The sequence below is a fragment of the Notamacropus eugenii genome, chromosome 5, assembly GCF_028372415.1.
Source record: "Notamacropus eugenii isolate mMacEug1 chromosome 5, mMacEug1.pri_v2, whole genome shotgun sequence".
In the NCBI taxonomy this organism is placed as follows: Eukaryota; Metazoa; Chordata; class Mammalia; order Diprotodontia; family Macropodidae; genus Notamacropus; species Notamacropus eugenii.
Window position 1 is genome coordinate 261,729,626 of NC_092876.1, and position 15,939 is coordinate 261,745,564.

Sequence of the window (15,939 nt, forward strand, 5' to 3'; positions counted from 1 at the left end):
GTATTAGGGCATAAAATTTTCACAATCCAAAGTAGAAAGGCAGAAATATCAAATGCAACTTTTTAAGATCATGAGGAGAGAAATTATCTGTAGTGAAGGACCACAGAAAGCTAGACTAAAAACTAATTTAGAAACTAATAATCTAATCCTAAAGAAAGAGTGGGTCAAACAACATATCATAGACACAATCAATAATTTCATCAAAGGGAATAATAGTGCAGCAACATACCAAAACTTATGGGATGCACATAAAACAGTTTTTAGGAATAGGTCATGAATAACATAGAAAAATATGCGTTTGGTGAATGGAGCAAGGGACTAAAATAAAAAGAAAAAAATAACAATTAAATATCCTCAATTAAATACCAAATTAGAAATTCTGAAAATCAAAGGAGATGCTAATAATATTAAAAGAAAAGAATCTAATAAAACTAGTAACTTGTTTTATAAAAAATGAATTGGGTAAATATCTAGTTAATAATATTTTAAAAAATTACAAATTACCAATATCAAAAATGAAAAGTGTGAATTCACCACCAAAGAAAAGAAATTTAAAGGAATAATTAGGAGCTATTTTGCCCAAATGCAGTTCAATAAATCTGAAAATCTAAGTAAAATGGTTGCATTTTTACAAAAATATAAATTATGAAAATGAAGAGAACAGAAAATAAAATGTTTAACTCCATTTTAGAAAAAAAAAGAATTGAATAAAACATCAATGAATGAACTTACTAAGAAAAAAATTTTGAGAGCCAGATGGGTTTCCGAGTGAATTCTACTAAATATATAAAGAAAAATTAGTTCTAATACTAAAAAAAAGCACTTGGAAACATGGCAAAGAAGTAATCTTACCAAATTCTCTTTAGGATACTCATATGGTACTGATACCTAAAACAGGAAGAGCCATAACCAAGAAAAACATTATAAACTGATGTTCCTAATTAATATTGATTCAGCAATTTAAAGCAAAGAGATTACAGCAACTTATCAGGAGGATAATATACTATGACCAGGTGAAATTTTTACCAGGAATGCAGAGATGGTTCCATATGCAGAAAATTATCATCATAATTAACCATATTAGCAAGAAAACTTACAAACCATATGATTATCTCAATAGATGTAGAAAAAAGCTTTTGATGAAATACTATTCCTATTAAAAAAGACTAGAAAGCATGGATCAAATGGAGTTTTCCTTAAAATGATCAGTACTATCTACCTAAAAACACGAGCAAGAATTATATATAATAGTTATATTATAGAAGCATCCTGAGAAAATCAGGGATGAAACAAGAATGCCCATTATTACCACTGCTATCCAATGTTTACTAGAAATTTTAGCATTAGCAATAAGAGGAGAAAAAAGTTGAAGGAATTAGTATAGGCAAAGTGAAAATAAAACTATCACTCTTTGAGCATTATATGACGGTATGCCTAGAGAATGCTAGAGAAACAACTAAAAAGAAGTTGAAATCATTAACAACTTTAGCAAAGTTGCAAAATATAAAACATCAGCATTTCTACATATTATAAACGAATCCCAGCAGCAACAGATAGAAAGAAAAATTTCATTTAAAATGACTGCTGACAAGATAAAATATTTGGCAGTCTGCTTGACAACACAAAAACAGGAACTATATGAACACAATTTCAAAACAAGTTTCACACAAATAAAATCAGATCTAAGAAAGTGAAAAAAATATCAGTTAATAAAATAAGATCTGAAACTATGTTATAAAGTGGCAATCATCAAAACTACTTTCTACTGGTTAAGATATAGTGTGGTGCAACAGTGGAATAGGTTAGATATACTAGAGAGCAGTCAATTACTACAGTAATCTACCACATGATAAACCCAAAGATTCCAGCCTCTGTGATAAGAACTTACTGTTTGATTAAAAGTTTTGGGAAAACTGGAAAACAGTACAGCAGAAACAAGGCATAGTCAACATCTCACACCCCATACCAAGATAACATCAGGTGAGCACATGATTCTAACATAAACGATGCTATCATTAGCAAAAAAGCAGAATAATGAGTAATTTATCTGCTAGATGTATGGAGAAGGGAAGGATTTATCATACAACAAGAGATAAAGAACATTAGGAAATGAAAAGTGGATCATTTTGATTACATTAAATTAAAAAAGGTTTTGCAAAAACAAAACCAATACAATCATAATTAGAAGGAAAGTCAAAAGCTAGAGGAAAACTTTTCTATCAATTTTTTCTGATATGAACTTATATCTAAAATACATAAAGGACTGAGTGAAACTTGTAAGAATATAACACATTCCTCAATTGATGAGTGGCCAAAGGATATGAACAGACAATTTGATTACAGAAATGCAAATTAAAACAACTCTGAGGTACCACCTCTCACCTATCAGATTGGCTGCTATAACAGAAAAGGAAAATAAAAAATATTGGAGAAGATCTAGGAAAGGTGGAACACTAATGCATTGTTGGTGGAGTTGTGACCTGATCCAGCCACTCTGGAGAAAAATTTGGGCTATGTCCAAAGGAAAGCCAAGATGTGGCTATTCTTTGATTCAGCAACACCACTACAGTGTCTTTATCCCAAAAAGATCATTAAAAAAAAAAGAAAAGGACTCACATGTACAAAATTATTTATAGCAACTCTTTTTGTGGTGTCAAAAAATTGGAAATTGAAAGAATGTCCATCAGTTTGGGAATGACTGAACAAGTAGTGTTACATGAATGCTTTGGAATACTATTGTGCTATAAGAAATGTTGAGCAGGCAGATTTCAGAAAAACCTGGATATACTTACATAAACTTATGCTGAGTAAAGCAAGCAGAAGAAGCAGAGCATTGTACATGGCAACAACAATGTTGTGTAATGATTACTATAATAGACTTAGCTTTTCTCAGCAACACAATGATCCAAGGCCTAAAGGTTAGCCATAGAAAAATCTGAACACATCCAGAGAAAGAATTATGGAGTCTGAGTGCAGATCAAAGCATACTATTTTCACTTTTTTTTTGTTTATTTTTCTTTCTCATGGTTTTTCCCTTTTATTCTTATTATCTTCTTTTTCACATGACTAATGTGGAAATATGTTTAACATGATTGTCCATATATAACCTATATTGACTGACTGTTGTCTTGCGGAAGGGGGAAGGAAGATAGAGAGGGAAAAAATTTGAAACTCAAAATTTTGCATAAAAGAATGTTGAAAGCTATCTTTACATGTAATTAGAAAAAAAATAAAAAACTATGAAGGAAAAGAAATATTGGAAGCTAAATAGTCTAATCCTAAAGTAGGAGTGGGTCAAAAAAACAGATCATAGAACAACTATGGCAATAGTACGACAACATATCAAATTTTATGGGATGCAGAAAAAGTCATTTTTAGGAGAAAATTTTATATCTCAAAGTGGTAGTGCGGTGGTGCAGTGGACATAATTTCAGGGCTGGGATGATGAAGACTCATCTTCCTGAGTTCAAATCTGGCCTCAGATACTTATGTGTGGTCCTGGGAAAATCTACCTCAGTTTCCTTATCTGTAAATCAGTTAGAGAATGAAATTAAAAAAAGCTATTAGAGTATTTTTGCAAAGAAAACCCCACATAGAGTCAGAGAGAGTACTATATGACTGTATCACCAAGTCAATACTCAGAGCACTGACAGTGACTATGAATATGCTGGCATAGTTCTGTATCACAATGTATAACAGACTCTCTATGTAGAAAGTAGAAGAAAAACATTTATTCAGACACCAGTAAGCCAAATTCCAATAGCAGAAAGCTAAGTCCATTATAGAAACAAAGAAGTCAAGACACATTAATACTGCAAGGGACAAAGCCATTCCCAATTCTTTCCCCCACCTACTCTTCCCACAAACAAACACTTGAAAGACTAACTGTGCCTGCCTATGTCCTCTCTCCTCCACCCTAACTGCTCTCACCAACTTCCTCCCAGTTCTACTAAACCTCTCCTGTTCCACTTCTTCAACTAGCTCCTCCTATTGCATGTGACTTAGCCTTCATTGTGATTCAAGCAGGTCACTTGGGCCTTTTAAGGAATGGGAAAGATCTTCCCATTACAATTACTATGACTGAAAACTGACTCAAGAAGTGTGTGTGTGTGTGTAAATACATCAATAAAATAGAAAAGGAACAGATCAGTTTCACATGCAGCTATAAAAACAAACAAAAAAGTTATAAATAAAACTGCTAATTGAATATGATATAAAAATTCTGAAAAAATAAATGACTGATGAATAAAATTGAAATTAAGAAAACAATTGAACTAATAAATAGAACTAGAAGCTAGCCTGAAAAAAATAAAAGGAACCACTGATTTTTGATATTTGATTTTTTTAAAGTAAAAATAAACAATTTACCAATATTAAAAATGAATGGATGAATTCACCACTAATGAAGATGAAAATAAAGTAAATGGTAACTATAGTGCCCATTTGGAAGCAGCAACGTGGTTTGGTGGACAGATCATTGGACCTAGAGTCAGGATGACTTGAGTTCAATTCTAGCCTCAGATATTTTACTAAGTGACCCAAGGTAAATCACTTAATCAATCTTTTTAAAGAGAAATATTTATTCATTCAATTTTAATTTTCAGCATTCACTTCTAAAAGTTTGTTGGTTCTAAATTTTGTCCTCTTCTTCTACTCTCCTCTCCCCAAGATGGCATGCAATCTGATATTGACTATGCATGTAAAATCATATTAAACACACTTTAGTCATGTTATAAATATAGATTTAGAACAAGAGAAACACTATGTGAAAGGAAAAGAACAATAAATGTAAATAGTATACTTTGATTTTCATTAAGAATACACAGTTCTAGAGGGCGGAGCCAAGATGGCGGAGTAAAAGCAACGACTCACCTAAGCTCCTGGAAAAACACCTCTGGATATCTCCGGGGGGAGAGTCTGACAAGACTTTGGAGGTGTAGAATCCAGTGGGTGACGGACTTTGACGGATTCGGAGCCCAGGCTGGACCAGAGGGTCCACGGGAGGGATCTGTTCCGCGGGGGTAAGACCCCAGCGCACAGCGCAGCGCGGTCAGCGCGGCAGGGCGGAGGGGACCAGAGGAGCCCGAGAGTGGCGGGCGAGACCAGCGGAGCAGGAGATAAGCCAGGCCGAGCCAGTGAGAGCCGCTGAGTGCCACACATCAGCGCAGCAGCCCTTGAAATCTTCAGCCTGAAGACAGACTTCGGTGGGTCACTACTTGAACTTCCAGGAACTGGGATGGCAGAGTGATCAGTAAGTGCTCTCTCCTCCCCCCTGATGACCCTGAGGGAACCATAAAATTCTTCCCCAGATTAATCCTGGATCAGCGGGAACAGCAGAAGGGGGCAGGTGGTCTCATAACACCAGAGGCTGGAAAAGTGGCAAAGGGGAATTCTTCCTACCGTAGCAGAGACGGCTGGAGGGACAGATGACCCAGGGCAGAGAAAATTTGCACTGAGACCCAGGCAAGCCTCAGAGCCAGGAGACGAGCCCAAGGAAGGGCGGGAACACGCATTAGGTTCTAGGCGTGCCCCAGCCCTCCAGGGGAAAAGGGAAGACAATAGGGAAGCTAGGATCACCATCCCCTGACCTTGCCTTTGCCTCAAGTCAGCTGAGGAGATATCCTGAGGACAGACCACCCCTCCCACATACCTAACAAGCTAACCCCAGGGTTGATCGGGGAAAAAAAAACAAAAGCCTGCTTTTAGCCTAGACACACATCAGCTCAACTTAAAGATCTGTACCTTCTGACTGAAAGAACCAAAAGCTACAACACTCAGCCAACATGATGAATCGGAAAAAGCAGACGAAAAGTGAAAAAACCATAGAATCTTTCTATGGGGATAAGGACCAAAACACAAACACCAAAGAGGTTAGAGCTGAGACTGTACTTCCATCTGAAACCTCAGATGGAACTATGAATTTCTCGCAAGCACAACTAGATTACCTGGAACATCTGAAGAAGGATATAAAAGAAAAACTGGCCAATGATTTTAAAACTATAAAAAAAGAATTCACTGATGAGAACATCACCCTGAAAAAGAAAATTGAAGAAATGGAAAAGGAAGTTCAAAAATTAACTGGAGAGAATAATTCCCTAAAAGGAAGAGCTAATCAAATGGAAAAGGAAACCCAAAACCTAATTGGGAAAATTGATCAGATGGAAAAGGAAACCCAAAACTTAACTGGGAAAATTGGTCGAATGGAAAAAGAAGTACAAAAATTAAATGGAGAAAATAGCTCCTTAAAGGGAAAAATTGGTCAGATGGAAAAGGAGATGGAAAAGCTAACTGAAGAAAACACTACGATGAAGATTAGAATTGGGCAAGTAGAAACTAATGACTCAATGAGGCAACAAGAATCAGTCAAACAAAATCTAAAGAATGAAAAGATAGAAGAAAATGTAAAATATTTAATTGGAAAAACAACTGACCTGGAAAATAGATCCAGGAGAGAAAATCTAAGAATTATTGGCCTGCCAGAAACCCATGATGAAGAAAAGAGTCTGGACAATATCTTCCAGGAAATCATCAAGGAAAACTGTCCAGAAGTACTAGACTCAGAGGGCAAAATAGTCATCGAAAGAATCCACCGTTACCCTCCCGAAAGGGATCCCAAACTCAAAACCCCAAGAAATATAGTTGCCAAATTCCAGAGCTATCAAGTGAAGGAGAAAATACTACAAGCAGCCAGAAAGAAACAATTCAAATATCAAGGACACACAGTCAGGATCACACAGGACCTTGCAGCTTCTACATTAAAAGATCAAAAGAATTGGAACCCAATATTCCGTAAGGCAAAGGAGTTGGGACTTCAACCAAGGATCAACTACCCAGCAAAGTTCAGCATAACATTTCAGGCAAAGAGAAAGTCATTCAACGAAATAAGGGATTTCCAGAGCTTCCTGACCAAAACACCAGAACTCAATAGACAATTTGATCTTCGAATGCAGGTCTCCAGAGAATCATAAAAAGGTAAACAGAGGGGAAAAAACAAAAACAAACACTTGCTACTCAATTAGGGCAAACTGTTTACCTCCCTATAAGGGAAGATGATACCTGTTAATCTTGAGAACTGTGCAGCTATTATGATAAAAGGGATATATGTCGAGGGAACGGGCATAAAGTAAATGATGTCATGTCAAAAATATGATTTAAGTATGAGAAGGGAATGTAATAGGAGGTGTGGAAAGGGGGAAGCAGAAAATGGCAAATTATATCACAGGAAGAAGTACAAAACTATAGTAGAGGGAAGGAGGGGAGGGAGATGAGCATTGTTTGAGAGGTACTCTCATCTGATTTGTTCAAAGGAGGGAACAATAATCTTAAGTAGATAAGCCTAACTAGCTCTATAGGTAGTAGGAGGGGAAGGGGGAAGAAAGGGGAGGGTGGCTAAAAGGGAGGAAAGAAGCAATAAGAGTAAAGGGGACTAAAAGGGAGGGGGGTCAAAAGAAGGAGGGGAAGGCTGCAGGAGGAGGGGGAGAAAAGTGAATACTATTGAGGAGGGGAAGGGAGACGAGAGAGCTAAAAGCACAAATGGTGGGAAAGAGGTTGGAGGGAAATACACAGATTGTAATCATAACTGTGAATGTGAATGGAATGAACTCTCCCATAAAACGGAGACGGATAGCAGAATGGATTAAAAGCCATAATCCAACAATATGCTGCTTACAAGAAACACATTTGAAATGGGGGGATACACATAGGATAAAGGTCAAAGGATGGAGTAGAATATATTGTGCTTCAGCTCATGTAAGAAAGGCAGGAGTAGCAATCCTAATCTCAGACAAAGCAAAAGCAGAAATAGATCTAATCAAAAGGGATAAGGATGGAAACTATATCCTGCTAAAAGGCACCATAGACAATGAAGCAATATCATTACTAAACATGTATGCTCCAAGTGGTATAGCATCCAGATTCTTAGAGGAGAGGTTGGGGGAGTTGAAGGAAGAAATTGATAGCAAAACTATACTAGTGGGGGACCTCAACCTCCCCCTCTCTGAACTAGATAAATCCAATCTCAAAATAAACAAGAAAGAGGTTAAGGAGGTAAATAAAACTCTGGATAATGTAGATATGATAGATCTTTGGAGAAAATTAAATGGCAATAGAAAGGAATATACTTTTTTCTCAGCGGTACATGGAACATTTACAAAAATTGACCATGTACTAGGCCATAAAAATCTCACAATCCAGTGCAGAAAGGTAGAGATAATCAATGCATCCTTTTCAGATCATAATGCATTAAAAATTACATGTAATAAAAGGCCATGGAAAGAGAAACCAAAAATCAATTGGAAACTAAATAATTTAATTCTAAAGAAGGGTTGGTTAAAGAAGAAATCATAGAAACAATCAAAAATTTCATTCAAGAGAATGACAATAGTGAGACAACATACCAAAACTTATGGGATACTGCAAAAGCAGTTATTAGGGGAAGTTTTATATCTTTGAATGCTTACATAAATAAAATAGAGAAAGAGGAGATCAATGACTTAGGCTTGCAGTTGAAAAAGCTAGAATAAGAACAAATTGAAAATCCCCAAGTAAATACCAAATTAGAAATACTGAAAACCAAAGGAGAGATTAATAAAATTGAAATTAAGAAAACTATTGAATTAATAAATAAAACCAATAGTTGGTTTTATGAAAAAACTAATAAAATTGATAAACCTTTGGTCAATCTGATTAAAAAAAAGAAAGAAGAAAACCAAATTACTAATATTAAAAATGAAAGGGGTGAACTCACCTCCAATGAGGAGGAAATTAAAACAATAATTAGAAACTACTTTGCCCAATTTATGCCCACAAATTCGATAATCTAAACGAGATGGATGAATATTTTAAAAAATACAAATTGCCCAGATTAACAGAAGAGGAAGTTGAATACTTAAACAACCCCATCTCAGAAAAAGAAATTGAACAAGCCATCAATGAACTCCCCAGGAAAAAATCTTCAGGGCCAGATGGATTCACAAGTGAATTCTATCAAACATTTAAAGATCAGTTAATTCCAATACTACATACACTATTCTTGAAAATTGGGGAAGAAGGAGTCCTCCCAAATTCTTTCTATGATGCAAATATGGTTTTGATACCCAAACCAGGAAGAGACAAAACAGAGAAAGAAAATTATAGACCAATTTCCCTAATGAATATAGATGCAAAAATTTTAAATAAGATTCTAGCAAAACGAATACAGCATCTTATCATGAGATTAATACATTATGATCAGGTAGGATTCATACCAGGACTACAGGGCTGGTTCAATATTAGGAAAACTATTAGCATTATCGATCACATCAACAACAAAGCTAACAAAAACCACATGATTATCTCAATAGATGCAGAAAAAGCTTTTGACAAAATACAACATCCATTCCTACTAAAAACATTGGAGAATGTAGGAATAAAGGGAACTTTCCATAAAATAATAAGCAGTATCTATCTAAAACCTTCAGCAAGCATTATATGCAATGGGGATAAGCTAGATGCATTCCCAATAAGATCAGGAGTGAAACAAGGTTGTCCATTATCACCACTATTATTTAATATGGTACTAGAAATGTTAGCTGTAGCAATTAGACAAGATAAAGATATCCAAGGAATTAAAATAGCCAAAGAAGAAACTAAGTTATCACTCTTTGCAGATGATATGATGATTTACCTAGAGAATCCCAGAGATTCAAGTAAAAAATTACTAGAATTAACAAACAACTTTGGCAAAGTTGCAGGGTACAAAATAAACCCACACAAATCTTCTGCATTCCTATATATTAGCAACAAAGTCCAACAGCAAGAGATAGAAAGAGAAATCCCATTTAAAGTTAGGGTAGACAGTATAAAATACTTAGGAGTCTACCTGTCAAAACAAACCCAGAGATTATATGAACACAATTACAAGACACTTTTTGCAGAAATAAAGTTAGATTTAAGTAAGTGGAAAAACATTAGTTGCTCATGGATAGGCCCTGCTAATATAATAAAAATGACAATTCTACCCAAATTAATATACTTATTTAGTGCCATACCAATTAAACTATCAGACAATTACTTTCTAGAGCTGGACAAAATAATATCAAAATTCATTTGGAAAAACAAAAGGTCCAGAATATCAAAGGGACTAATGAAAAGAAATGCTTGGGAAGGTGGCCTAGCGCTACCAGACCTCAAACTGTACTATAAAGCAGCAATTATCAAAACCACTTGGTATTGGCTAAGAAACAGAGAGGTAGACAAGTGGAATAGACTTGGCACTCAAGATGCAGTAGGCAAGGAATATAGGAACCTTCTGTTTGATAAACCCAAGGACCCCAGCTTCTGGGATAAGAACTCATTGTTTGACAAAAATTGCTGGGAAAACTTTATAACAGTGTGGCGGAAATTAGGCATAGACCCATACCTGACACCATACACAAGAATAAAGTCCAAATGGGTACATGATTTAAGTATAAAGACTGATACCATGAATAAACTGGAGAAGCAAGGAATAGTGTATTTATCAGATCTATGGAGAAGGGAAGAATTCTTTACTAAAGGAGAGATAGAATGCATTATGAAATGCAAAATGGATAACTTTGATTACATTAAACTGAGAAGTTTTTGCACAACCAAACCCAATGCAACCAAAATCCGGAGGGATGTAGTAAATTGGGAAAGAATTTTTACAGCTAAGCTCGGGGATAAAGGCCTCATTTCTAGAATTTATAGAGAACTGATCCAAATGTATAATCATACAAGTCATTCCCCAATTGATAAATGGTCAAAGGATATGAACAGGCAATTTTCAGAGGAAGAGGTTAAGGCTATCTATAATCATATGAAAAAATGCTCTAAATCACTATTGGTTAGAGAGATGCAAATCAAAACAACTCTGAGGTACCACATCACACCTATAAGATTGGCAAACATGACAGAACAAGAAAATGATAAATGCTGGAGAGGATGTGGGAAAGTTGGAACACTAATTCATTGTTGGTGGAGCTGCAAGTGCATCCAACCATTCTGGAGAGCAATTTGGAACTATGCCCAAAGGGCTACAAAAATGTGCATACCCTTTGACCCAGCAATATCGCTACTAGGACTATATCCCCAAGAGATCATAAAAATGGGAAAGGGTCCCACATGTACAAAAATATTTATAGCAGCACTCTATGTAGTTGCCAAAAACTGGAAGTCAAGGGGATGTCCATCAATTGGGGAATGGCTGAATAAATTATGGTATATGAATGTAATGGAGTACTATTGTGCCATAAGAAATGATGAGCAAGAAAACTTCAGAGAGGCCTGGAAGGACTTATATGACCTGATGCTGAGTGAAAGGAGCAGAACCTGGAGAACTTTATGCACAGCAACAACCACAGTGTGTGAGAGTTTTTTCTGGTAGACTTAGATTTTTGTAATAACACAAGAACTTCTTAACAAAAAAAAAAAAAAATCCCAATGGAGGATCTCAAGGCAAAATGCCTGCCACACTCAGAGAGAGAAATATGGAAGTCACTCACATATTGTAGCAGATCATGTTTGTGTATGTGTATGTGTTTGTGTATCATGTTCTGATTTGTTATACGATTTCTTTCATTTATCTTAGTCTGACTACATAGCATGACTATAGTGAAAATATACTCAACAGGAAAGTATATGTAGAATCTATACAGAATTGTATGCAGTCGTGGGGAGGGAGGGGGGGAGTGGGGGGGTATGTGGGGGGGATAAAATCACAATTGTATGGCAGTGATTGTTAAACATTACAAAATAAAAAAACAAACAAACAAAAAAAAAAGAATACACAGTTCTTTCTCTGGATGTGGATAGCATTTTCCATTGTAAGTGTTTTGAAATTGTCTTAGATCATAGCACTGCCAAGAACAGCAAAGTCTATCATAGTTGATCACACAATGTTCCTTCTACTGTGTACAATGTTCTAATTCTGTTCAATTCATCAGAATCAGTTTATGTAAGTCTTTCCAGGTTTTTCAGAAGTCTACCTGCCCATTACTTACAGAACAATAGCATTCCATTACATTCACATATTACAACTTGTTCAGCCATTACCTAATTGATGGGCATCCCCAAAATTTCCAATTCTTGGCCACCACCACAAAAAAAATATCTGTTATAAGTATTTTTGAACATGTGAGTCCTATTCCCTATTTATGACCTCTTTGAGATACAAAGTAGTAGTTTTGCACCCTTTTATGTTTTTTGGACATAGTTCCAAATTATTCTCTAGAATGACTAGATCAATTCACAATTCCACTAACAATGCATTAGTGTTTCAATTTTTCCCTTGTCTTCACCAACATTTATTATTTTCCTGTTTTATAGTGTTAGCCAATTTGATAGGTGTGATGTGTTACTCAGAGTGGTTTGGATTTGCATTTCTCTAATCAATAGTGATTTAGAGCATTTTTTTATATGACTATAGATTGCTTTAATTTTTTAATCTGAAAACTGCCTGTTCATATCATCTGACCATTTATCAATTAGGGAATGACATATTCTTATAGATTTGATTTTGTTCTCTATGTATGTTAGATGAGGCCTTTATCATGTTCACTGTTGCAAAATTAATACTCAGCTTTCTGCTTGCCTTCTCATCTTGATTGTACTGTCTGTGTAAAAACTTTTAATTTTGATGCAAACATAATTATCCATTTTGCATTTCATAACATTCTCTATCTCTTGTTTGGTTATAAATTCTTCCCTTCTCCATAGGTCTGACAGGTAAACTATTCCTTGTTTGCTTCCTCTTTTGCTTATAGCTTCACATTTTATGTCAAAATCATGTACTCATTTTGACTTTATCTTAGTATACAGTTGAGGTCTGCAACTAGTATAGTTTTACTGTCTATTTCTTCCTATAATTCACCAAACTTCTCTTCTAAGAATATAGATTCTTAATAGTGGCAAGTGCACGGAGAATGGCTTTTATCACTATTTGAAACAATCATCTGCCTTATGGCCCCACCAAGGGCTGATTGGTGCTTCTCTGGGCAGGTCCACTGACTGTGGTTGTAGCAGCAGCAATGGGGAAAGTGGTGGCAGGAGTAGGAGCAACCTGGTAAAAGGGACTCCTGGACTTCCCAGCAGGCAAATGCCTGACAATCTTTGTGCAGAAAAATAGCAATGATAAGTTAGCAGAAAAATTGCCCATTCAAAAGCAGAGCTTCATGGAATTTTCTTCACTGAAATATGAAGGAGAACATTATATGACACCCAGAGACTTCTTATATTCAATAATGTTTGATTAAATAGAGCATAAAGCCTCAATTAAGTGACTAACAAAACAGGCTATCCATGAATACATTGGATGCCTTATAAAAGAATAAAAGTGAAACAAACTTTTTAAGAAATCTTGGAAATAAAGTATTGATTTCATATACCAAATATCTACTTTGCTGACAGTTATCACCAAACCCCACACTGGGTTTCATGTTGTTTTTAAAATGCTGGATATAAATGGAAATTAGACTGTTGATAAAAAGAAATTTTTTAAGTTTCAAAAGATTGCTAGTAAACAGGATGCCATGAAGGGAGCTACAATTTCTAAAACAGTGTACAAGGAGCCAGAAGAGGAATATTCTGCAATTAATACCACTTTTCAAGTATATTTCTTTGGAAAAAAAGGAAAAAAGAAACTTCATATAAAAAATTTTGAAGATTTATGGAAGATCTGCAGAGGTACAAGAAATGGAGTTCTTGCAGTTTTCAAAAGGTTTCATTTTCATGAGGAAAGAACACTTTGCAGAATGGTTACTCTTTTTCCCAGGCACTGGGGACAAAGCTGTTTACTGGCAAAATATGAGAGACAGATTGTCAGCAGGAGAGAATATTAGCATGGAGGAATTCACGTGATTTTGTCAGTTTACAACCCACTTGGAAGATATTTCAGTCACAATGAAAATGTTTAGTTTAACTCATCATTCCAGTGGAGTTTAAGAAAGCAGTGAAGGTGGCAATAGACCAGGAGCTCTCAGTCAATATTCTGGATACTGTCTTCAAGATCTTTGATTTAGATGATGGTGATTTCTTTAGCCATGGAGAGTTGTCTTATAGAACCAGATGGATGCATTGAGACTTATTAGAATCACAGCAGTCAGGCATGCAAGAATACTGGAATGTGTGAAAAGACAAAGCATCAAAGCACTAAAAGAAGTCTGGAAAGAAACTGGAAAAATACTATTTTTAAAAACAAATAATAAAGGTAGTGGAAATTCAAGTATTTCAAATAGTCAGATGTTATATTTTTAAGTGCCTGATGTCTGTGTTCCTCTTAAGTTTAATTCATTAATGCATTTGTAAGAGACTTGCTTTCTAATTATATAATTTTATAGAAGTAATCAATTTTCATCAAGGAAATTTTTTTTCTTTTACTAGGAAATCATGGAAGTTTACAAAAATGGACTTTAGACTTATTAAATTCTAATCTGATTAAATTGTTTTCTCTTCTTGGACTTAAGAACATATTTGTACTGACCTCTAATTGTGCTGCTAATGATATCATAACTGGATAATTGGAAGCAAGAGAAGTATTTGTGGATATAAATATGTATTTGCTATCACACTTCAGAAACATACAATACAGAATTAAAAGACTGAGTCAGAAACTCAGTACAAGTTTTCTAATCTCTATCTTCGGAATTTCCTGTATTTTTTATTTCTGTTGTGGGTCTGAATATAAGTTACTTTCATACATTGATTAAAACTCAATATTTGAATTAGAATTGTAATAAAGTATTTATCAAAAAAAAAAACAATATGGGTTCTCTACCACTAGGTACATATATGTTTAGTATTGATATTATTTCACTGTCTATTTCACCTTTTAGCAAGGTGTAATTTCCTTCCTTATCTCTTTAATTAGATCTATTTTTTCTTTTAATTTTCCTGAAATCAGGACTGCTACCTCTGTTTTTTATTTTTACTTCAGCTGAAACATAATATATTCTGCTTCATCCTTTTATCTTTTCTCTCTCTGTGTATATCTCTGTTTCAAATGTGTTTCTTGTAAACAACATATTGTAGAAATATGTTTTTTAATCCACTTTGATATCTGCTTACATTTCATGGGAGAATTCATCCCATTCCCATTCACAGTTATTACTGTGTCTTTTTCTCTATCCTATAATCCCCTATTTATATTTTTCTCTCTCCTTTCACTCTTTTCCTCCTTTCTAGTTTTTCTGCTTTTAACCACCGCTTCCCTTAATCCATCCTTCTATTGGCCCGCCTCCCTTTTCTTTCCCTTTTACTCTACTGCTTCTTCTCTAGTATCTTCCCTGTCTTCTATTCATCCCCTCAATTTTCTTTCTCTTTTCTTCAACTACTTCCCTATAGTGTTACAGCTTTCTTTGACTGAATGTATGTGATATTTCGTCTTTGAGACAAATTTCATTACAGTAAAGTTCAAATAAATCTCAACCCACTCCTTTTCCTCTACTGTAATTGATCTTCATGCTTCTTCCTTTGATGTAATTTGTCCCGTTCTGCCTGTCCCTTTTCTCTTCTCCCAGTATAATTCTTTTTTCACCTTTTAATTACTTTTAATATCACATCAGATTCCACCTGTTCCCACACCATTTGTCTATGTCCCTTCAGAATGCCTTGCAAAAGATATAGTTCTCAAGAGTTACTAGTACCATCTTCCCCATCTGCATGTAAATTGTTTAACCTTATTGAATTACATATTTTTTTCTTTTCTATTTACCTTTTTTGTGCTTCTCTTGAATCTTTTATTTGATGATTATTTTTTCTGCATAGTTCTGCTTTTTTTTTAAATCAGGAATGATTGTAAGTAACCTATATCATTGAATTCCATCTTTTCTCCTGAAAAATTGCATTAAATTTTGCTGGATAATTGATTTTTGTTGTAATCCAAACTCTTTGGCCTTCTAAAATATCATTCCAAGTCCTGAGATCTATTAATGTACAAACACCTAA

General features: G+C 35.0%; 1 pseudogene; it reads left to right on the forward strand.

Moving 5' to 3' along the window:
* The first annotated feature begins 13,025 nt into the window (after window positions 1-13,025).
* LOC140507842 (calcium uptake protein 2, mitochondrial pseudogene) lies at window positions 13,026-14,250 on the forward strand (annotated as a pseudogene).
* The last annotated feature ends 1,689 nt before the right edge of the window (window positions 14,251-15,939 follow it).